The 26,295-nt window shown below is 39.1% G+C and overlaps 1 pseudogene; it reads right to left on the reverse strand.

The window, feature by feature from the left end:
• Positions 1 to 3,371: 3,371 nt before the first annotated feature.
• Positions 3,372 to 25,733, reverse strand: LOC122068846 (annotated as a pseudogene).
• Positions 25,734 to 26,295: the final 562 nt, after the last annotated feature.

A 26,295-nucleotide genomic window follows, 5' to 3' on the forward strand; every position in this document is an offset into this window, starting at 1 on the left:
TGCTAGAAGTTCTTTCAAGGCTTTTATCAACTTACCAGGATCTAAACCAATTTAAAGGGATTAAGATTGCTCGCAATGCTCCAGAGGTATCCCATCTACTTTTGTAGATGATACATTTATCTTCTGCCATGCAACATCTGAGGATTTGATGACAATTAAGGCTGTGCTAGATCTTTTTTCTAACCTTGCAGGTCAAAATATTAACTTTGATAAAAGTGGGTTATTTTTTAGCAAGAATGTGCCCAACAATGAATGCATCAGATTAAGCTCCATTGTTGGAATTATTAAAATATCCAATAATGTGATTTACCTTGGCACAAACTTATTACACCCACGATCTAGAGTAGCCAGCCTCCATAAAGTTGTTGACAGGGTTAACAACCACCTCAATGTTTGGAAAGCTCATATATTATCCTATGCAGGTCGGAAAATACTTAGTCAACCTTGTATTCCATCCCATCTTATTTGATGTCATGTTTTGCATTCCCAGCCAAAACATATAAAAGCATTGATTCGATTTGTGCCTGCTTTTGGAAGGGATCGAAGAAGCTACATCTTATTGCTTGGAAGAAAAATTGTCAACCAAGGAATCTAGGGGGTCTAGGTATTAGGGACGCAACAACCCATAACCAAACCCTTCTTTTAAAACTAGGATGGAGCTTGTTATCTCAACTCAATTCGATTTGGGCACAAATCCTTCTTTTGAAATATTTCCATAACAGGTCATTGTTTAACCGAAAAGTTCTCAACCGATGTGGTTCTTGGTATGGAATAGTCTGGTATCAATCATCCCTAGCCTTAGATGATGTGTTAAATTAAAAATAAGCAATGGGAGAAACACCTTTCTCTGGTATGATCCTTGGATCTACCAGGACTCCTTGGCTCCCTCACGGACTGACTTGAGAGATATTAACCCATTGGCCAAGGTGAGTTCGATCATACAGGGGAACTCTTGGAATATGGCTCTACTCACCAATTCTGTATACTCCTGTATCACCCACAATTTGGGTAGATTTCTCCCTTCCGACCAGGAGGATAAATGGACATCGTCCTTAACATATGGAGGCTACTCTACCCGATATGGAGCCCATTTTATAAAATCAATGTCATCTTCTTAGTCTTTGAGACCAATGCTTGACAGATGGTGGAATTTTCTCTGGCAACTGAAAATACATCCTAAATTCACTATGTTTTTTTGACATACGATTAATAATGGGGTACCAGTCAAGGAAAAATTGGGTAAATGGCTGAATATACCTACTACTTGCTCATTTTGCAATATTCATCCTGAATCACTTGATTATCTCTTTTTACATTGTGATTTTACATCACATATTTGGATGGCTGGCCTTTTGGGTCTACGTTTACAGAATCTAACTACTTTATCTTTTGTGTAAGTGGTAAAAGGTATTTTTTTCATCCACCAACATCTCTCACCCTCTCTTCACTCTTGGCTATTTAACATCTTTGCAATCGCTATATATTTCATTGGAAACATAGGAATGATGTCGTGTTATCTCATATGCAACCTAATCCACTTATTAAATTGAAAAATATTCATCAATGGATTGCTGATCTTAATCTTTATAATGTTACACTAATCATGTATGCTCTCATGCCCACAGATGGTCCACCAAGCATGAATCAAAGCTCTACCCTTCCTTTTATTGACATGTATAGTTTTAGTTTGTACTAGTACCTCTAATCTTTTGCAGTCAGATTCAGGATGGACCATTGGAATCTTCTCCCAATGTGAGTTTGGGTTCCTGGAGTCAGGTACTACCAAAACTGATCAACAAGAAGCAGTGGAAATGGAAGGCATTCTATAAGGTCTACTGAAAGCAAAGAATGAGAATTGGGAAGTTTCTGAAGTATGGTTCTCCAACAAGAAGCTACTCCACCTCATTCCATTTCCAACCAAGGGTGCATGGCCACTACTTCATTTTGCTACTTTTTGTAAAATACATGAACTCTCCCGGTCCATCGATTTTGTGTACAAAGGTAAATCTAACACTGTCGTGGCAGCTCTATTGAGGGCTGTTTCTACTACTAATCCTAGGCTGGTTACCCGGTCTTTAGATAATGTATCTTCTTCTCTTTAATCCAAGTTTTTTATTTTAATCAAAATAAATAAATAAATAAATAATCCCTTTGGCGGTTGGATTGTTGAAGACTCACTTATAAATATTTTTTAAATAAAGTTCTTCATATTCCTAACCTTACCAAACACTTTGCCTTTTCAAACCCCAAATTATACTACTTTCCCTCGAGAGTTCTGATTTATAATTTTAGAATAGTGAAGAGACTCCCTCTCTCTCTCTCTCTCTCTCTCTCTCTCTCTCTCTCATATGTAACACAGCCGTTTCTTTAACGGTTTTTTGTAATTTTCCTGATATTTTATAATGGACAATCATAGCAATCATCAACCTACGGATTATTTTTTATATCTGCTAATGATAATTATTACCCACCCATGTATTACCCAGCTAAGCAGGTCCCAGATCCATGATTTACTGGCAAAACAGCAATTATACAAGATTAAAAGAGAAATTTAAAGGTCTCTTAATCATTTGAGGCTGCAAAAGAAATTCATGACATTCAAAAAAACTCGAATTCATTCAAAATAGTGTTTTGGGTCCATATGCTTCCCCTCGCCTTCCTCTATCAATGTGGTAAATTTAAGACCAAAATTTGCCTGCCAAGTGCAAAAACAAAAGCTAATTTATAAAACTAATTTAGGAGTAGCTATGATACATTATAAGTTGACAAAAAGTAGTTTGAACACATGTGCATGTACGCTTTAAAATGCTCCGAAAGGGTGATTTGTTTCAGATTGAAGTAAAAGAACTATTGGTAGACCTAAAAATAACAGTAGAATGCTCCGAAAGGGTGATTTGTTTCAGATTGAAGTAAAAGAACTATTGGTAGACCTAAAAATAACAGTAGAAGTGGTGAGGAAAGACATACATAGCATAAGACTAGTAACAAGTATGACTTTGAATATAACTCAAAAAGATCCAAGTAGCCACCTCCCATTTAATTGGGATAAGACCTGAGATGAGTTGATTTACTGATTCTGGTATGGAGGTGTAGCTGCACAGGCAGTCCTCCATGAGGTAGGCTATCTGAAAGCTCTAGAAAACAACTAGGGAGTCAGCTGAGAACGATGGCATCCCAAATACAGGACATGACAAACAGAAAAATAGTCTACTTGAATAAACTGGAATGTTAGATGCCAAGCATGGGGAGAAAACTTGATTAATGAAGACTATATAGGGTACAAGAAAGCACATGCAACATCACAAATTCCATTCAGTCGCCCTGAACATTACCCAAATGCATCTGGCAGATATCAGAAATTGCAAAAATAGTGCAGGAACACATTCATATCACATTACCAAAAGAATACTATAAAATATGGATACAAAAATGGATGTTGGATTCTAATTCTTGGAAGTTCGAAGTGTGTACATCCAAAAAATGCTTTTACAGTGACATACTTATTTTCTTCTGAAACGGAGGTGAAGGAGAGCATACATACATTAAAACATGCAAAACCAGACCCTTCTTAAATATCGTTGTATGATAATATACCATGAAGCAATTTGGAGAAGACCAACACATGAGGCATAAGATTCAATTGATCTACCATATCCCATCTTCTACAGCCCGCAATTTCTCTTCCAATTAAGCAAACACACCTCAATGGGCACAGGTCAATACCCAAAATACTTTGGTGCAAGCTGTAACAAAGGCTCCAAAGCACTAGAAGCAAACTTCCTGGCAAAAAGGAAGCAGTCAGTAGAGGGATGATTATTGTTAAGGCAGCTTTGTCCTTCAAGAATCCTCTTTAGGAAATCCTCTGTAATATCAGCCTTCCCAAAAGTAGCTGGATGAGCACCACCCTTGACCAGTCCACCCAAGTGATGCTGCTGTTTGCCAAGAGATGTGGTGCTTGAATGGTCAGCATTGTAGGAAAATAGTGCTCATCTACATAACATGCTGGTTTATAGAACTCCTCAAACTTTGGGTGGAAAGTCACATCTTCCACGATATGGGTTGCAAGCCTTCGGTTAATCTCAAACCACTGGGACCCTTTACGCCATTGTGTGATGTTAACCTCAGGTGCCATGTTCTCATTGTAGCGTCCTCTGCCGTAGGGCCCAGGATCATCAACTGCACCGATAAAACTACAACTGGATCTTGATAGGAAACGGTAGACAATATTGAAGTTGAAGAGAGGGATGCAAGACTCTGATACAAGCACAAACCATTCATTGGAGATATCAAGCAATACATTTGCTAGAAGTCTTCTCTCAGCATCACACATACTCATCCTGCCCCACTCAGCCACCTGCAAAGAAAGAAGCAACAAGTTTTAGTGAATTGTGAAGAAGTTCCCCCAAAAAGTAAACAACTAAAATCCATCTCAAGGGAACATACTAGTAAGTGGTAATTAAGAACATAACAATCATGGGATCTGGCAGATTGGCACCATACATAAGCGAAGGCATTTTTTATTTCTTACATTGTTTTCAAAAATTCAGCCTATTTTCAACAGGGTGACGGTCCAATGACATTTTTTTGGGTGTCTACTGATACATCTCAATTGGGTTTCCCATGCTGCCCACCTAGGAAGGGCTTTATCCGCCGTCCAAATATCTGCCACATGGCAACTCAGTTGGGATCCATATTATGAGAACAGGTAAACCAAAGGTCCCCTGCTCACAAGTCAGCCCAAACAAAATTTTCCGATGGAAAAATAGAGCTTCAAAACAATCATGACTATCTTAGAGTGCGTAGTAGTGGTTGGAATACCAATAGGTGTGCATGTACATAGATAGAGATGCATGTTACAGGGAGGGTATTTGAATGAATTAGGCTCTAAAATGTGTTATGTGGCTAATCCAGACCATTTCCCCTATATCCAATGGACAAAACAGCCATTTTACTTGTCCATGTAGCACAATGATAGTATTGATGCAGATAAGCCACTTAAAGGGCGTATTTTATTGGAAATAAGCTTTGGGTTGGGTTATATAGGAGTTGGGCTTTTGATCTCATGGGTTCTCTTTGTAATAGGCCACTGCAATGGGCCTAAAATATGGGTAGAAAGTAGGAAAATGATATTTAATTCATTAGTTTTAGTTAGAGTCGAGTTTTGAATCTTTTATATAAGTTTGCAAGGTGCTACAGTTGTACACGAATTTATGAATGAAATTACAGCTTTGTGCTCCGAAAATTCTGAGGGAGAATTTCTTTAACAGCGAAGATAGTTGTGGGTGAGAGGCTCGGGCTGAGATAGCTATCCCACCCACATCTATCCCAACTCAATCATTCTTTCTTTTTTATTTCATCATCTTCTTCATTCAACAACTAGTATTGTTCTTCAAGTTTTCTTTCACTTTCTTCAAGTCTTCCTAGAAGGTTGGATGTCACATGTTTTTTTTGGATTAAGCAATTCAGTCATCCGATTGAACTCAAATTTCAATCAGGCATTCAAACACCCTAATTTGGAGATTGATTCAAAGTTGGGACCTTTCTGATGGAGACATTTGTAAAATACCAATTCTGCTCCTTCCCTTCTCAAGATCTAGAAAAAGTTAATGTTTCGTATTCAAATAGTTAATGTTTTGCTTCCGTTTGTTGATTCAAGTTATCTCTTGAAATCACAGATTGTTTGCGCTTTATTACCATAATTTCTGAACACTAATTTTGGGATAGAAATTACTGTTTTTCCCCTCACGGATATTGTTTGTTTTTCCTCCATAGTTGTCTTATTTCACTCCTAGTCCTCATTATTTGCATCTAAATTATCCTTTTGAGCATAGATCCTTGTCAACTGCCTGCTATTTTGATTCTTTCAAATATAGTACTACACAATGCACACTATAGGATCGGGTAGAGAAAAGTCCATTTTTTCTTTTGCTTATTTAATTTGATAGGGGGTGTCACAGACCATTGAGAGAGAGAGAGAGAGAGGGTAGAGAAAAGTCCATTTTTTCTTTTGCTTATTTAATTTGATAGGGGGTGTCACAGACCATTGAGAGAGAGAGAACAAGCAGACTGATCGATGAAAGGAGGGATGAGCAGCGTAAACAACAATATCAAATTCAATTCTAACATTCTGCTACAAATCAGAGGGAAAATTAAAATAGCAGATGAGAGCTATATCCAATGATTGCAAGAAAGACAAAACAAATAACCTGGTCAGTGAGAAGGAGTGATAAGCAGGAGAAACAACCAAAACAAGCAGACTGATAGATGAATGGAGGGATAAGCAGCATAGACAACCATATCAAATTCAGTCCTACAATCTGCTACAAATCAGAGGGAAAATTAAAATAGCAGATGTTATGCCCAATGATTGGGAAATATCTTCCAAAAAAAGACTTTGACCAATGGAAAGACAAAATTTCTATCCTCCCATGGGTTTAGACAGATGAGTTTGGAAAAGCTGCAATATTGTCAGTTTTCAATATCTTATCATGGCCAGACAAGAAGGATGACAATTTCTCCTCCAAGTGGTCAAACTAGAACATTTCAATTAACTTCAAACAATAACAACAGGATAGACTAACATATAAATGCAAATGAAAACTGTACTCAGTGATAAGAGAACTAAGTTTGCTTATTGCCATGCTCAGAAATGAACTGTACTCATTTTCCATGCACACACACTCATACACTGCTCAAATTTGAGCTAATAAACATCAGAAAAAGGGGCTATTGAAATTTTCAAGAAATTGATCCAACTGATCATGCCTTAGCAAGGCAGTCACCACTGATGCATCTAAGCACCAACCACGTCCAACTATCCAAGTTCCATCACAGGACAGTGATGCTCCAAGAAAATCCCTGACACTGGATTAGCAACTAAAAAAGATTCAACTCTTGCCTAAATTGGAGTTCACTCTAATTTTCTCAGCAGCTTCCTGCTCAAATCATTAGAAAGGTTGCAGAGCCACTAAATAGCAGACTCTAGGATGGGATCCACAATAGTAACTGTATCCATTGAAGCCACACAAAAAAGAACTTCGCAGAGAAATTATAAATGTCAACAAGAGGCAGAAGTGAGGGGCAAGATTCCACCAAACCCTCCAATTTTGACAGCGCAGAATGAATAATCAAAGTCAGAAGCTTTCCCTATGAAGGCTGAAGAGGATGAAGGAATAAGCCAATAAAACATCTCTAATTCTCATATGTTAGAAGGTCTACATGGTCAAGATCGTTTCCAGTTATCCAAGATAGCTGCAACAAGCCTCTAATCAGGGAAAGGTGTTTCTCATAGCTAATAATCTAGCTCCATTTGTCACCCTCCCAATATCCTATTATCTAGCAACTCAAAGACAAGTATCACTAAAAATTAATCTCTCATCAACACAACTAACGAAAATAAATTTCAGAGTTTTCTTTTTCAACATAATTCCTTTTTTATGAAGAAGGTAAGAGACTTTATATAACAAGACTTAAGGTCTGAGCATGGTTCAAGAACTCGGCGAGGTCTCGCTGAGATCTCGTTTTTCTGAAAAGGCGAGTTGTTCACACAGGCAAGGTAGAAAAATTGCAATATCTCGAGCGAGATTTCAAGATCTCGCAGAGATCTCGGTCCAATAACTCGTCTCGAACCATTTCGGTTCATCTCGGTCCATTTTTGGGTCAAACATGGCTTTAATAGGCCATGTTTCGACTCAACCTGGCGAGAGTTCTCGCTGGTTTTGCCTGGTTTCGCCTCTTTTTTCCTCTAGCTCCCATTTTTTAGAGAAAATCAACAAAAAAAACTATGGGACATCTATTCTTTGGCTGGGATCTTCGCTCTAAGTTGCATTGAAGCCAAAATATCCAAGATTGGTGGTGGCTTTTCCCCTCAAGAACACTCTAAGGTAAAAATTTCTTCCCAAACCCATTTTTTTCAAAGTAACATCATCAAATCTTGTTTCTTACCATTGGTTTTTTTATATGTCATGATACTAAGGGTGATCTATACATTCATGGAAGAAAAATTAATTTTCTGCTTTAAATTAATTTTTTTATTTTTCTGTTACAATAAATGCTTTTCTTGGAAAAAAATTGGAAAAATATGATTTATGTACGATGTTTGGTACTCATTTTTAGCCTCATGGTGGCCATATTTTTTTTCAGCCAATAAATTAATTAATTAATTTTCTGAAATATATAATATATATTAAATAATTACAGAAAAATCAAAAAATTATGAAAATAATTTCTGTTTTCGATAGAAAATTACTTTAATGTTGTGTAAATATTGTTTGTATATTTTGAAATGAAAATGGTGTTATTAGTTGCACTCTAGTATACTTTATTATGAACTTTGATTTATTATTAATAATAAAATATGATTTAAAATTACAGAAAAAATTATAAAAAGTAGGGGATTAATATGTAATAGCTACATGTTATTAAGTAGCTCTTAATGCATGCATTCTTTACAATATAGTGTTTATGTTGAATAGTTACTAACTTACTATTTACTAATTCATGCACAAACACTTTTATGTAATAGTGTTGAAGACTTCAAGTTGGGGAACAATGTCTACTTCTCATGGTGGTGATATTGCATGGTTACAAGGGGATCCTATGTCCGATGATAAGAAAAAGTCAAGGTGTAGGTACTGTCAGAATATGATAAATTCTGGAGGTGCTACTAGGTTGAAGCAGCATTTGGTTGGGGGGTATAAGGATGTTGCCAAATGCCCCCAAGCGCCATATGAAGTCATAAAAGATATACAACGTAGTCTAAGAGGTGGAAGGTTAAAGAAGGTAGAGAAACAAAGGTTGGACCAAGAATTCGATGAGGCAGTCTTAGAGAGTCATCCTCACCCAACAACAGTGGATGTTAACTCTGATGACTCTGATAGTGATTACAACCCAGAATCAGGTATGTTAAGGGCAGAATGGAGAGAATTGCAAAAATTAAGGCAGCGAGCTTGGTCTCTCATCAATTAGAAAATGTTAGGCATGTAGAGATGAAGAGAGGAGCAGGTGGCTCTGGTTTTAGAGCAGCTGCATCAGATGTGCCTCCCACAGAGCGAAGAATGAACAAGAAGCAAAGGAATGTGGATGTGCCTCTAAGGAGAGCTTAGAGTGTGAGGGCTACCACACCCCCATCACCACCCCGAAGAGATCCTGATGAGAGGCAAGATCCCTTGTTATTTAGACAGTAGAATACATATCAAAGAACCATAAAGCAAGCTTGGGATACATGGAAACAACAACTTGGGAATGCAATGTCAAAATTTTTTTCTACAATAGAATCCTAGCTAATACTGCATAAGGGACATATTACCAGGCCATGATTGACACTGCAGGAAGGGCTAGTCCAGGAACAAAGGGGCCCACTCCTTATAAGTTGATGAATGTTTATTTGCCTCATCAGAAGGAGTTAGATGAGTACATTAATGGCTTGAAGACTCAGTGGGCACGATATGGAGTTACTATGATGTGTGATGGTTGGACTGGACCAACTAGATAGTCCATCATCAACTTCATGGTGTATTGTGATGGGAAGGCTGTATTCTTAAAGTCTGTTGATGCATCTAAAGAGAACTTCATGGTGTATTGTGATGGGAAGGCTGTATTCTTAAAGTCTGTTGATGCATCTAAAGAGAAGGATATAATGTACTTATACAAGTTGTTAAAGGATGTTGTCACAGAGAAGGGGCCCGAGAATGTTGTTCAGATTGTCACAGACAATGGGAGCAACTTCAAGAAAGTGGGGGAGAGACTAATGAATAGGAAGAGCAAAAGCATCCACCTTTTTTGGAGACCATGTGCTGCCCACTCCGTTGACTTAATGCTTAAAGAAATTGCAAAGAAGTCTTTGGTAGCAGGTGTGGTTGAATGGGCAAGACAAGTGACCGCATTTGTTTACAACCATGTGGGAGCCGTTGGATGCACCTTCAGCTATATATTATGGCACAAAGACAACCGGTTCAGACTATGTCATTATAGTCAATTTGGCCAGTTTGGATACCCACAGCCACAAGCCAGCTTTTACCCCTCTGCCACTGAGTATGGGGGTCAGTCACACGACTCACGCTCCCAGATTAGGTCAGGTTTTGTGGATAGCATCTTTGGGGCTCTAGAGCCTCAGCCCCAGCCCCAGCCATATATTGTGATTCCTGTCCGTCAAGCACCAATCAGCAGCTATGGATCGTGTTCCAGCTCATTTAGTTTTAGAGATATTTACCCAAGGATTGGGTACCTCCAGTTTGTTGGTGATGATGTTTATAGGGCTGCTGTGACTGACTTTGAATATTACTTCCATAAAACTATGACATGGCCAGCCTTTGTGATTCAATCAGAGCAAAACATACTTCGACATCAACAGCAACAACATGGAGGCTATGACGATATGGCCCGTCACTCATTTCAGTACTAGGAGTCATGGTTTCTAGGATGGAGATATTATGTACTTTATGACTTTATGTTTACTTGCTATATTGTTACTTGTCATGTTATACTAGGAGTCATGGTTTCTAGGATGGAGATATTATGTACTTTATGACTTTATGTTTACTTGCTATATTGTTACTTGTCATGTTACATTGTTACTTGTTAGTTGTTACTTGAATGTATGTGATTCATCAATCAGCAATAGGTATTAAAAATTATGGCTTTTATATATTCTAATGATTAAGTTGTGTCAAAATGGTGATTGTGGAAGGTGGATTGATGAATATATCATACTAGATGAAGTGTTCGAAGACTCGTCGCATACTTACATAGGGTACATTGTCAAAGTACCATTTTGAATTTGTTTTTTGCAAATCTAATATTTCCATTGTGTTTAGAATGGCTAAAATAGGGTAAATACATAGTTTTAGGGCCTATAAAGGTCATATGCCCACCGAGATCTACCAGCGAGTCGACCACCCGAAAAATACAAGGTTTCGGCGAGATCTCGCCATATCTCTTTTTTTGGGATAGCAAGATGGTTGGCGAGATCGAGTTTTAAAACCTTGCCCGGAAAACCCCTGAGTTAACTAACCTTTTCCTACTTCTGCACCCTACGCCTAAATTTTGTTATGTTAGAATATGGTTAAGTGTGCCGCAGGGGCACAATAGGACTTCCCCCCTCCACCAACCCTATGTGTCACATCCCACCACTAACTGGCCAAGGTGTGCGGCACTGGACACCCACATCCAATCAGCCTAACCCTCCAGGATCACAGATGCAGTACCTTAATTTCATAAATGCCACCAAGATCACAATCTAAAATCAGAGTACACTAATAAATCATACAAATATCACTTGTGATTTACTAAAGTGATAAATTACAAATATACAAAAATTCATTTGTTAACAACCCACAGGTGTAACATTTACCTCTTGCATATAACATCAATGTACATCAAAAGAAATTACCGAATAACAGCAATGAAATCCATCAGCAACCCAGTGTCTCATAGACACGAGCCTCACAACCGCCACCAAAGTCCAATCCAGCCTCAGCACTGGTTCCACCATCTAAAAATAGTAATCAACGAGGGGTGAGCTTCACAAGCCTAGTGAGCGGTGTGCATGCAAGCACACACATCATGGAACCCACACACACTCTTAATAATATCACAGATGCACAGCCACATGATCCATTTTATTTATATTTATCCATTTTAATTCCTAAGTCTCAATACATATGGGTATAAGTGTTATAAACAGCATAGGTGGCATCCCCTTCCCAATACGTCGAGCCTTGGAGATATAAGCTAGTTGCAAGTAGGAGTCAGCCAGTCCCGGAAAGAACCTCGGTCCCCCAGCCAACCCCTAAATAGTAACCCCTGACAACCATGGTTCCGGAATCCCACACCATCATCAGTCTCCCATGCTGCTCGACAGTTATGCGTACAGTACGTCATACCATGCTGTGCCCTCTCAGGATACAGTACGTTGTATCTGGGCGTAGTAGTCCTCCGTGACCTACCACCGAGTGGGATTAGCCAATACCTTACCCCCTATTGGCAAGGGGTTATAGCACTGGGATGTGATCCTAACCATATGCATTTACATGCATCCATATCAATCATAGCATCCATCACACATCTGTGGTCACAACTGTAACACTGACCTCTGAGCCCACAGTACTGGAAAGAACCTCGGCCACACTGTGCCTCAGACCCTCAATATTACAACCATCACCACACAGCTAACATACTACACATCCACAAAACCACAATCACATCCAAGTCGGTAAAATCATGCAACATGTAAAATATATTATTTTATATAAAATAAATCCATAACATGGTAATCATCACATTCCACATGAGCAGGCAAACATCAAAATATATATGAAACACTCCGTAAAATAAAACAAACAACCACTCACCTGATACCCGAATCTGATGCCTTTTCGTTCCCGTCCACGCGTATCCTCGCCGGGTAAGTTAGGTTCCTATTTGAATTATGTACCATCATATTAAATATTTATAAGTCCTAACACAACTTAGTGTAGGTTCTATGCTGAACCTAACAACCCTCAAGTCCTCAACAACCCACATACTAACCTAAATTAAAGTCTCGGAAAAGCCCCTCGAACTACCCCTACCCATAGGGTTAATTTGCGTAAAAAAGTAAGGGACATAACACACAAGGGGTAGGGTAATAACCAGCCAAATCAAGGGTTGATTGGGCTTAAAACACCCCAACCAATGGGAGACAACTGGCTGGCCACTTGCCCAACAGGTGAGAGACAATTTGTCGAAATTTTTGCACTCCCAGAGGTTGTTCTGCCAGTTTCCCTGGCTTGGGCTGCTCATGGCCGATGGGTATTGACCATGGCAACATGGGGAAGGTGTTATAGGGTCTTTAATGTCATTTTACAACCCCTAAAACCATCAATTACAGAAATCAAAATTCCATTCCGATACACTTCCTAATTTCTTCCAAATTTGCATGCCTAATCCATATAATTTAGAAATCAGAAATTTTCCACTTCTTACACTAACTTAATTGGAGCTGAATTTACTTGAATACAGTAGCATAAGTCTGGTCTTAGCTCCAATTAAATTCCCACAATAAAATCGTTTAGTCATTCATAATCCAAGAATAAAAATTATATTAATTTAGCCCCAATTTGACTACCTTCATATCCACATCATCCAATTGGGACCTTCCCATCCATTTTATCACTCATATGGGGCTGAGGAATTATAAGATACATGGCAGTACCATTCTTCAGTTCCAATTGAGATCAGGTGGGACAGAGGACAATTGGGCAATTTCTTCCCAATTCACCTAGTAAAATACAGCAGCAGTATGTCTAAACTTCAAACATTAAAATCAGTTGCATGCATACCACCATTTCAACTCCAATTTCATAAAATTTTACTTGCATGGAAAAAGGCCTAACATCTAGGGTTCCCAGAGATGGGTCCGAGTCAAATTGGGTCCCTAAACCCATTCTGAAACCAAGGATGCAGTTACAGGGAATCAAAACCCAATTTAAAAACTCAATTCCATCTCACAATTACACATGCAACCATAACCCTAACATACTACAGCCATTAGAGAATAGTTTCTTACCTTAAATTTACAGGTACAGCAGGAATTATATATCAATTCATTCTCTATAACAGAAATCAGCTAAGTTCCCTTGCATGCAGTCCAAATTTCCCAATTCTGGGTGGCTGTATGCTTGGGAACCAAGCTGAATACCCTTCCTAATTCAAGTCTGGGTACTGTAAAATAAATTCAAGGATGAATTCTGACCTTCAGATGTGTGTACAGCAGCTATAATTAAACTAGGAACAGTAGCTTCTATGGTTCAGCAGAAATCATCCCAGACTGCAGTTTGTTGCTCAGCATCAGATGGACAGCAGCTGTATCCAGCCACACTTGCATGCATCTCTCTCTGTTCTGCAGCAGCAGAGAACCATAGGGCAGCAGGAGCATTTGGACAGCAGCTCCTTCCTCCTTCCTCTTCTCTTCTCCTTCTTCTTGTTCCTCTTATTCTTCTTCTTCTCTTGCTGCTGTTCCACCGAATTGGGCAGCAAGCAAATGACGAGAACACAGCCTTATCCCTTATATTCAAAGCCAAAACAGGCCTTAGGGTCTGTCTGGCTGAATTACTTAATTTCTAAAATTAATTTTGAAAACTACTTTTGAGAACATAAAACTATTTAAACTTTTATTTCCTTTAATGGACCCCACCAAATACTAACCTTAAGCATAGGTTACACTCAGCAAATAGACCCCTATGCATGGGGTAGACATGATGAGTTGGCTTACAGAGAGGTGGACCCCACATAGAAAACATTTTTTTTTTTTTTTTACATTCAATTCATAGCAGAGCAACCTACTTCATATTATGAGCTGGGCCATACCCTTGGACTCAGTTACCTCAAATTTCAGGGTGTTACACTATGGGGCGGCTGGATGGGGGGGTAAACTTGTAATTGGGTTGTGACTTGTACTCCTATTATGACTCTATTTTGCCTAGTATAAATAAAGTGCTTGTGTGATCAGTTAGATCACTCAAGTATTCTCCCCATTCATGTTGTTAACATGGTACCAAAGCTAATTTTTCTGATCTAGGGTTGTCAGCCACCTTTCATCTCTTCTTCCAAAAATCATGAGCCCTTCCTCTCTCATCTTTCATCTTCTTCACAAGCCTCCATCTTCTCCCACATTTGCCTTCCTAATTACCTATAGGACAGTACTAATGAGGTGATTCATATGAATTTAGTTGCTATCCAACACATCATCTTCTCCCACATTTGCCTTCCTAATTACCTATAGGACAGTACTAATGAGGTGATTCATATGAATTCTTCTCCCACATTTGCCTTCCTAATTACCTATAGGACAGTACTAATGAGGTGATTCATATGAATTTAGTTGCTATCCAACACATCACCTCAATGTTTTAAACCAAAAAAATTAAAAAATTCGGGTTCTGTCTTGTCTACTACGATTTTTTAGTCTTCTTCTCCTTTGGAATTTGGTTTTTCCTACTTCTAAGAACAAATCTCCACCTATTGAAGATCAAGTACAGCAACCTGGAAAGGACCCACCATTACCCGCAAGATTGAAGCTCCCCTCATTTGCGATTTCAATAAACTAGTTTTATTTTCCCTCTCAAAACCTTGTCTCCTTTGATTTTAGGGTTCCCTCCCTCAGAATCGATTGAGATTTTTAGGATATCTCTGTCACCCCTACAGAGGAGTTCGACCAGCCTTGTGGCCCAGTCTGCCAAGGCTGTGTGTGCGATCCTATTCTTTGAACATTTTTAAGGTTTTTCCTGAAACCCTGATTGGACCATCTCTGTAGTTCTTCGTCAGAATCAGATGTAACTTGGAGGTGTTCTTCACCACCCTTACTGAGCAGTTCGATCCAAGTATTGGCCTTTTCTGATGACTAGTTTTGAAGATCTGTATTTCTCCCATTTTTTGTTGACTTCTCCCTATTATCATCCTGTCTAGAGTAACTATTGTATCTACTGCAACCTCAAACTCTGATGGGCAAGGTCGCAATGAATATATTCCTTTTTGTGCTTGCTCTATGAAATTGGATGGAACTAATTATCTCATCTGGTTCAGGACCACTTATCTTACGAGTGCAGGAAGAGGTCTCACTTGACATTTCAGAGGCAAATCAAAAAAACCCCTATGAGGAGGATACTCCTTAGCACAAATGGATCACCAATGACTCTCCGGTAATGGCCTTTTTGATCAACTCTATACATCAATCTATCTCTAGAGGATTTTTGTTGTTAGAATCTACTTCTCAAATCTGGGCTGTTGCCAAAGAAACCTATGGACAAATAGGGAATGATGCTCAGGTGGAAAGTGCATACTAATACTCAACAGGATCTCTCTGTGTCCAAGTATTATTCTGAACTTCGAACTTTGTGGTATGAGCGTGATCACTTTGTAGACTATCATCCATCTAGTGCTAAAGATATTGCTCCCTATGCAAAACATGTGGACAAAATTATGGTATATGATTTCTTGGCTGGTTTGAATGTTAGAGTATGATCAAATTCGTGTACGAGTACTTAGCAAATCTCGTACTCTAGAATAATCCTTTGCCCGAGTTCATATAGAGGAATGTCATCATAACTCTATGCTTCACACTTCCCCTATTGAGAAATCAGCCCTCCAGACTGGTTCTACTACGTCTAAGGGGGCTACCCATAACAGTGACACTACCAAAGAAGTGATGAAATATGAACACTGCAACAAACAATATCATACCAAAGCCACATGTTGGAAACTTTATGGGAAACTGATTTTAAAGCTAAGCGTGCTCGTGGTAAATCCAAGAACAAGGCCCATCAGGCTGAAACTGTTGACAAACCTTTTGCAATTGATACTGGTCTATCACAGGAGAGGAACTCCAGGCTTTTAGGCGTATGCTCCAGGCTTCCAATTCATCAGCACCTGCCAATTCTCTAGTCCCTTAGGTTCTAACTTTTCTCACTCAGGTATCTTGTTTGGTGGTCACTATGCATCAGTAGTCTCCAGTCCTTGGATCATTGACTCTGGTGCCACTGATCATATGACTGGTTCTTCCAACCTTTTCCACCAATATTTACTCACCTCAGGCTGAGAAAAAGTGAGGTTACAGATGGCACCCTATCTTTTGTCTCTGGAAAGAGTTATATTCAGTATTCTACTTCTCTCACTTCAAATTCCATTTTACATATCCCTAGTTTTACTACTAATCTGCAATCTATTAGTAGCCTTACTAGGGACTTGAATTGTCAAGTAACCTTTGTTTCCTTCCAACTGCGTTTTTCAAGATCTGGCAACAGGGAAGACGATTGGATGTGGTAAGGTGCAAGGTGGTCTCTATTTGCTTGATGATAGTTGTCTTCCTACAACTGCAGTCTCTACTACTCCTCATCAGCTACGTTTTGTCTCCTCTGATTTGCAACAGTGGAGTTGTCATATAGGACATCCTCTGCTTGGTACATTATCTCTTTTATTTCTGCAATTAGTTAAACAATGCAATAGGGATGACTTTTCTTGTGAAGCCTGTATTCTGGCTAAACGAACTCGTTCTAGTTATTTTTCATTAAATAAAAGAAGTTCTGAACTTTTCCATTTAGTTCACTCTGATGTGTGGGGTCTGTCTCATCGGACGTCTAACTCTAGTAAATGGTGATTTGTGTCTATTATTGATTGTCACTCTCACACAACATGGGTGTATAAGATGTAGCACAAAAGTGAGGTGTTCAATTATTTTTAACGCTTCCACAAGATGATTCAAACATAGTTCAATGCTACTCTGAAAATTCTTCGGAGTGATAATAATGCAATTGGTCATGGGATGATTTGGGAATAATTAGTAATTTGATTTGTTTCCTTTAATTGTTAGTGTAGGATGTGGTCAAATTAGTAGGAAATTGAATTTTTATTTCAATTGCCAATTTAGGTTAGTTTCCATTTTAATTAACTTCCAATGTTATGCTTTGATTTTTCTTTATATAGCCATGTAATGGAGAAGAATTCAGATTTGAAGAATTGAAATTGGATTGAAGTTTTTGAGCATGAACCGTGGCTGCCGTGACTGCATACCCTTCTCTTTTCTGATTTTCTCTTCTCTCCTCTTCTTTTCCTTTCTTATCTTCTCCTTCTTCTTTTCTGGTTGTCTCTCCCAGCCCATGTTTCTGGGCGATAGTTGCAGCAAAAAACAGGTGGATCGATCTCCCTCACTCCTAAACTGCTTGGACTGAGATTTTTCTCGAGGGTTCCCTACCTATAGGCGACCAAAACCTTGGAGTATCACTTCCTGGAACTTCTCTTGCTGTGTGAATTGATCGATTTACAAATCTGGTCTCTGCTTGTCACCTGAAGAAGTTTCAGAACTTGAATGTGTGACCAAACCTTGTTTGTCATCTGTGAGGATGGGATTTGATAGCGCTGGAGATTACACGACCCTGTATGCGATCTTCCATGAGATGGGTGACCTTGCTTGAGGAGCTGGGTCGATTTGTAGATTGCTGCTACTGCTGGTTTTGTTCTCTGTAGTGACCTAAGGTTGAAGATGAACAACCTTTTTAGTTGCAAACAAACCCCTTGCTGAAGTTACATATTTACCCTTTACCAATATTTAGTTCCTCTTTAGCCTCTGTTATGTCTTCTTACAGAATTTCCCCACTTTAAGAATAACTTCCTGATTAGACCCAGTCCTATTGTCTTATTTTAACTAGTGTGGTTTACTTCAGTAGTTACAAAACTGCCACCCTCCTATAAACTTGATTTTAATTACAGTTCTGCCATCTAGTTAAAGCTCTACTTTAATTATGAATCTGCCATTGGTTATTGCCATTGTTTTATTGAGTGTCCAAGTGGGCCCAAGCAATCTGATCCCTGCTTTTGGAACCCGGATCCACATCAGATAATGGTACTAAATTTATGGAGGGTCAATTTCAGAGGTAACTTGCCAAACATGGGATCCTTCATCAAACTAGTTGCATTGACACTCCCGCTCAGAATGGGGTTACCGAACGTAAGAACAAACACTTACTGGACATTGCCCGCGCAATGATGTCTACCAGACAAGTTCCCTCTCAGTATTGGAGTGATATTGTCTTGACTGCTGCCTACTTAATCAACCACATGCCTACTAGGTTCTTGATTCTCGTAGTCCTGTTGTCGTTCTTCATGCGGATAACTCCTTTCTGGTTCCTCCGAAGACTTTTAGGTGTCTTTGTTATGCCAGGAATGACCACTCACCAGGAAAATTAAAACCTCGTAGCATCAAGTGTATCTTTTTGGGTTATTCTCCTTCTCAGAAAGGATACAAGTGTTACAATCCTCCTACTAGGCATACCATAGTCACCATGGATGTTGTGTTTCACGAATCCGTTGACTATTATTCCTCACCATCTCTTCAAGGGGAGTCCGGTATTGACAGTGAAGAGTCGACTTTGAATCTGTTTGCTCCACCTTCAATGTATCTACCATCTTTGACTGAGAGTAAGGAGACAGAGACTACTGATCTTCCAGCTCAAGGGGAGATTGAGACCATTGTTCTTGCCCAAGGGGAGTTGACTCCCGTTTAGTGTACTATTGGTGAATTTTAGAGATAGTTAATAATTCAACTTTTCAAGTCTATCGTAGGGGTCAGACTAGAAATAAGCAACTTGAGACCACTACCACCACTATTGCACATTTACACATCCCCTTGCCAAGCCTTGATCTATAGCCGACTGAGGCTACTGTGACAGGTATAATTTCCTCTTCTGACCAATCTATTTCTCTTAGAAAAGGCACTAGGATTTGCACTCAAAACCCTATATCCCATGTTGTTTCATATGATTCCTTTTCTCCCTCCTATCATGCTTTTGTCCTTTTTCTTCTGCCCGTGTTCCCTAGAATTGGCAAGAAGCTCTTGCCAGTGGAAAATGGAAGGCCTTAATGGTGGAAGAAATGGATGCCCTAAAAAAGAATGCTACATGGGAACTTGTGACTCTTCCTCCTGGAAAAAAAATTATTCAGTTGTAAGTGGGTGTTTGTGGTGAAGCAGAAGATAGATGGCTCTGTAGCTAGGTACAAGGCAAGACTTGTGCCTAAATGATTCACTCAGACATATGGCATTGACTACCAAGAGACATTTGCACCAATTGCCAAATTGACCTCTGTGCAAGTGTTGCTCTCATGCGTTGTGAACCTAGGATGGGATCTCCAATAACTTCATATCAAGAATGCTTTCCTTCATAGAGAGCTAGATGAGTAAGTATATATGAATATTCCACCAGGTTTCTCTAGTAAGCGAACTCAGGGCAAGGATTGTAAGTTGAAGCGTGCTTTCTATGACTTGAAGGAATCACCTAGAGCGTGACTCGGAAGATTTCGCAAGGCGATGACATCTGTGGGGTATAAGCAAAGTAATGGTGAGCACACATTGTTCATTAAGCGATCTGCTGATAAAATTACTACTCTCATCGTCTATGTGGATGACATTGTGGTGACTGGGAATGATAGTGCTAAGATTGGTCGCCTCAAGGACTTTATTGGTCGAGAGTTTGAAATAAAGGATCTTGGGAAGCTAAGGTACTTTTCTTAGGATTGAAGTTGTTCGATCTTCTAAAGGCAACTTTCTATCCCAGAGGAAGTACATCTTTGATCTATTATCAGAGACTGGTTTATTTGGTTGTCGCCCTTCTGATACACCTATGGAAGCTAAATACACAACTTAAGGAAAAAGAGGGTGATTTTGTTGACAAGGAGCGTTACCAACGGTTGGTAGGCCAGTTGATCTATCTCTCACATACTCGGCCTGATAAGTGGCTGTCAGTTTGGAAAGTCAATTATGCATGATCCCTATTCCTCCCATATGGAAGCAGTCCTACGTATCCTGAGGTACTTGAAGTCTGCTCCAAAAAAATGAATTATTTTGTCTCCTCATAATCATCTCAGAGTTGAAGCTTATACAGATGTTGATTGGGCTGGATCTCTTGGCAGAAAGTCCATCTTAGGTTATTGTACCTTCGTGGGGTGGGAACCTTGCCACTTGGGGCAACAAGAAGCAGAATGTGGTGGCTAGATCTAGTGCTGAAATAGAGTTTCATGCTATGGCACAAGGAATTTGTGAGTTATTGTGGTTACGCACACTCTTAGATGATAAGGGTGTGCTTGTTCATCTTCTTATGATGCTTTACTGTGATAAAAGGCTGCTATCAGTATTGCCCACAATTACAGCATGACCGTACCAAACATGTGGAGATTGACAACACTTCATCAAAGAGAAGTTAGATGCCGGTTTGATTTGTGTTCCCTTTGTGCAGTCTAAAGATCAGTTAGTTGATGTATTCACTAAGGGTTTAGTTGGGAAGATGTTTCATTTTTGTTTAGTCAAGTTGAGCATATATGATATATATGCTCCAACTTGAGGGGGAGTGTTGGAATATAGGTTAAGTGTGCCGCAAGGGGAACAATAGGACCTCCCCCCCCTCCACCGACCTATTTAGAGTGGGCGGTTGGATGGGGGGGTATACTTGTAATTGGGTTGTGACTTGACTTGTATTCCTGTTATGACTCTATTTTGCCTTGTATAAATAAAGTGCTTGCGTGATCAGCATTCTGCCCATTCATGTTGTTAATATGATACATTATCAATCCCATTGCATGATCTAAATGGCAGTCTAAAGACCAAGCTGATTTAGAGTCAATTGTGTCAAGAGTGTGGAAAAAAGTTGAAAACTACAAGCACCTCATGCAGCACTCTGTATCTGAACAAAAGAAGGCATCATCTATGACATCCTAAGCGATATAATTTACAAGATAAACAGATGTTAGTCAAATAAAATAACATTTCATATCATGTGCTCAAAAACATTTGTTATTCAAGTCAGCTCCCACTCAACAAAAAAAGAAGCATGTGTTTGAAATAAAATAGGGCTTGGTTTCCCTGCTCTGTGAAGTTCAAGGGGCTTTCCTGGACTGCATGCACCAGTGCTTAGACTACCCAAAGGGTGAATACCAATACATGGGAGTGCATTTGACCAAAGTAGAGTTTGAAATTTTGCATATGGCCAATCCAAACCATTCCCTAGATATCCGACAGTCAGAATTTCCAAATCATCCCTCCATGTGGCATAATCCATAGACTACCAGACCAGAAAACATTTTTAACATGAACAAATATGCCATAGCCTCAAAATGAAAATTACCTATAATAATCAAGCTATTAGTTCTAATAAGGCAATGAAGGATATAAAAAATTATAAACAATAAATGGAGAAAAAAGAACAATAATAGAAAACAAGCTCGTAAAGTTGAAAACTCCCATTTAAAGTACTAATATTAATCTTACAAGTTACTTCTATTAATAAAATCTAAGAATTAATACAAAATAGAAAACCAGGTACAACAAGACCAACCTAAACTCCTCCAAAGCATAGGTTTTGACTATACGATGTTCCAATTTTTATTGTGACGTATACAATCTTGTCCGTCACAATTACAGGTTGACAACAGTGGCAAAAAGAGCTCTCCATGAGCCAACTGCACACAGCTAGCTAAGCATTTCCATAACACCAATACAACTCTCAGCAGTAACACCATGACAAGTAAAGCCATAAGCCACCAAGTCAACCTCAGTAATGATGGCACCTTTAGCCAGTAATGGTTATCATCGTAACAGCCTCCAAGATCAAAAGTCATTACAAGCCATCCACCTCTTAATAAAGCATCTCATTTATAGGAAAAAACTACAAGAAATTTCAATTTTAATGATGACAGGATTTTCTTTTGATTTCAAGGTTTTCAAAATGTAATAATTGAACTATTTAACATGATAAAACTAAAAAAATAATGTTCAAACCAAAACTTAGAACTGTTATTCATGTTATTATTAGATCCATAGAAGTGCATAGAGTTTTTCCTCCTTTTTCTTTTTAATCTTTCCTATAAGTGCTCAATAGTAATTCCTTTTTTCTTTTCTTTTTTCCAAAATGAAACTCTTGGTTGTCGACTATCCTGCCTGTACATGCTTTAATTGGGGTGGGAAAGAATTAATCATCCACCACCCATAAGTGCTGCCATTCCCACCCAGCACCTACATTATTGAGCTTTTCTCAGAAGAAACAATTATGTAAAATGTAAAGCCAGTGATGTCTCAATGGGCTTGTCTTTTCCCAATGTTTCTAAAAGTGTGGAATAGTGTTGTTCTCAGGAGGTATGTAGATGATCATGAATAATAAAGTTTTTACTTGTCCTGCAACAGCAAGGATCTTTCTTTATTATTCTCTCTTCACCCTGTCCCCTTGCTGGAGCTTATTGGTTACTCCCTCAATCCTTTCTTCAGCAATAAAGTACCAATTTCCCAAAAATGAAGAAGAAGAAGAAGAAGAAGGAGCAGAAGTTATATATGCACACATCAATTTATAGTTAAATGTATTTCTGCCCATTTCTTCTGCTTAGCATCTATTCCTTGCCTTCTTTTTTTGTGTCTAAGTTACACTAAAATCCAGATGACAATCCAGTTTTCTAGGATGGACACAAAGCGTACAGCAACTAAATTACCAGTTAATAACACAATTCCATTTCATAAAATTGAAGTGAGAGGATTGGGCACGCCGCTAGCATTCCTAGAACTAGCAGCTCAAACAATGTGAGGGCTGGGATGAAAGGGTCATGGGGGTCATTTCCCAAGAGGAGGGAGAGAGAGTGACACGGGCTGGGCACGCTAGCTCCCAATTTAAGCCAAAAGACATCAAACACTTGAACTAATAACAGGCTTTAGAAATATAATGATATATCAGTACTAGCCTTGAAAATTGAATGGCCATGCTTAAATATCATTCCTATATCGAGTTAAGGTTGATAAGCATAAGCTTGACAACATAGACAGTGCAAAAGTTCAGTTTTAAATTTTGGAAATAATTCACAGATGCTTGTTCGCAGTGCCTCTTTTCTGCTATTTGTGAAGACAAAATCCAGCTTAAGCATAACCTAGAATATGAATAAACAACTAATTTCCCATTATGTCCATTTGTTTTATATGTTTAGTATGCACGTAGTCTGAGACATTCATTCTTTATGAACTCCTATATGCTCATCACAACTAATTAATGCTAATCATGCTACTTCTCTATCTAGTTCTAATATCACTTCCTCTTCCACCTTGTAATTAGCCGCTATGCAATATGTCATCTCAAACAAAAGGAGGTTTAAATTCTTCTTACTCCATTTAACAGCTTCATTTCTGACTCAGATCAAAGTTCTCTTCCCATCTAAAAAAATTAATCAAAAAAAGAATCCGAAGTTCACGAATAGAAGATGCTTGAAACCATTATCCCAATACAGAAACACCTAACCCACCAAATCTGGCATAAGAGAATCCAGGTCCCTTATGATGTGGACTACAGAAGGAAGTTAGACTGGTTTCCTCATCATCATGCACTGGTACTTAAGAATCCAGAGCTGGAAGCATAAGCATCTAAATCATCATATTCTTGAAGCCTTCAATGAATTTTTCACATAAACATAGGTGCAATCCTTACAGATAGTGAGCATTGACATCAAAATTATGATGGCAGTTGTGGAGTTCTGGATTTAAATCACATGGTTGAGTGGATGCTTTTCATTCCACTCAAAATAGAACAAGCGAACATTCTCTATTTAGAATGGTCATCCTCATTTGTAAATTGTAACACTATTGCATGGTGCCAACACCGATGAAAGGGTCATGGTGCTGTTGATGCAGCAGCTATGGCTTTGGACAAGAACATCTTGCATGACCTTGACTTAGGTTTTTCAAGTTTGTAATCTGATGTCTAGTTAAGTACATAATAGTTATGCTAGAGAAAGAAACCATCCGTTTTTTAACAAAATGGGATTGAGATCTAATTCCATAGAAAGATGTACAAGTATTAAACATGTAGCTGCATCCTTTACTAGGACATCTCCCTACATGGGAGTGCACAATAACCTGTACAGACTAGAGACTGCATCGGGGTCTATAGAAACCTTGTCCAAGAAACATGAATGCAAAGAACACAAACCTCATAACAACTATAACTTTCTCTTCACAATTAGCATTCTCACTAATAAGTCATATATTAAGCTGCATAGATAGGAAAACAAAGAAGTAATACCTGGCTAGGAATCTGTCTTCGATAGAAGACGGAGGTGTGTGGGAACTTGGACACGTAAGATGGCAATGAATGAAGATAGATTGAATAGAGCCCTTCGTGACCCTTGAGGAACCTCTCCCAAATTGGTGAAAGCGGCAAGCGCCCTCTCGTCAGGAACATGAACGCAATCTTAGGAACTCAAAAGGATGCTTATCTATTCGGGGGACGAATGACGCCCGCCAAAACAGCTCCTCATCGGTCATGGTGTGCATCAGATTAGATGGAAGCGTGATCCAACGCTCCAGACTACCAGGCATTTCCAACATGAGCCGATGGAACTCAGACCTTGATGTGGTCACGACGTTCTGAACTCCCCAATGTCGGATCATAAACATGCTAGTGACAGAAAATCCAATACCGACAAACAGAAATAACGCAAAGAACTGAAAAATCCTGAGTGGCATAACCCTCGAGTGGGTTGCCCTGGGTAAGACGGAAGGGTCCTTCCCGTCCTCTATCGTTAATGTCCTTGATTGCATTGTTATGGAAGGAGGATTGAATTCTGTGGAATTTCTCACCTTGTGGGTTATCGAATGCAATAAAACTCTTCTCGCATCGAAAGCTCGCGGGGCTCTTCCCGTATCCAACAAATGTCCACTTACTACCTCCCTCTAATAACGAAAGCAGAATCCACGATAGCATCTTATATATAGGGGAGAAAGGAGAAGGGTGGGATCCAATGTCAAAGGAGAAGGGGTTGAATCTTAAACAAATGGGTATGCAAAATAGGATGCTTCCATCAACAATCAATTTGCATCAGAAACGCAGCACGATCCGAAGGACATTAAAATTACGGCAGCTTCTGTTGAATTGGAATAATAAGAGAAGGAAAATCCAGGGAGGGTACAAGCTTGGCAGAGGTATCCTTCCTTTCTTGAAATTTCTGTGTAAATGGAACTGACAAAAGGGTGGCGGATCATAGAAGCGAAGTCTTACGAAGCAGAGTCAGACGTAAAGATCAGAGAGAGTGAGAGAGGGAAGGAATGAAGAGACGAACAGTAAACTCACTGCCATTTTTTTTTTTTTTCTAGCTAGAAAAACTCACGGCCATTTATCGTGTGAGGCGTATTCCTGGGAGCAAAAGGCACATGCCTATGCAGCGGAGTCGGCTCTTCGCCCCCCCTTTTTTTCTTTCTTCCCTTCTCTCTTCTTCCAAATCTCAATTAGATTGGTCTGTAAGGAGAAATAGGCCAGGTGGTTCGACCAAGAATCTAGATTGAAGTATTGAACTAGATGTCGACCAAAACTATGGAATCTGGGAGGACTGAGTGGACCGGGTTGTCATGTATTATGGAAGCACTACTTATAAGAAATACATGACCTCCAGTTTGGAAATAAATAAGAAAAACGACTCAGCTGATGACCAAGGGCAATTTATAAGGTCAATGGAGGAAATATGATCAAAGCCTAGCATTCACTTTATAGCAATAGCACTGTATTATAAATTGTAGGTCCCCTTCCCCCCCCCCCCCTCTCTCTCTCTCTCTCTCTCTCTCTCTCACCCCCCCCTCTCTCTCTCTCTCTCTCTCTTGTATTATATATATAAATAATTTATGGGAGAAGGTTCTCTAAAGGCAGCATGGCCCTTACACCAGTGTGGGAACCAATGGGAGTGTTGGTATACGATGTATTGTATTTCGTCGCAGTTTAATCCAGGGAGTACTGATATAGGCGCCTCGATAGA

This window comes from Macadamia integrifolia, unplaced genomic scaffold (assembly GCF_013358625.1).
Source record: "Macadamia integrifolia cultivar HAES 741 unplaced genomic scaffold, SCU_Mint_v3 scaffold462, whole genome shotgun sequence".
NCBI lineage: Eukaryota > Viridiplantae > Streptophyta > Magnoliopsida > Proteales > Proteaceae > Macadamia > Macadamia integrifolia.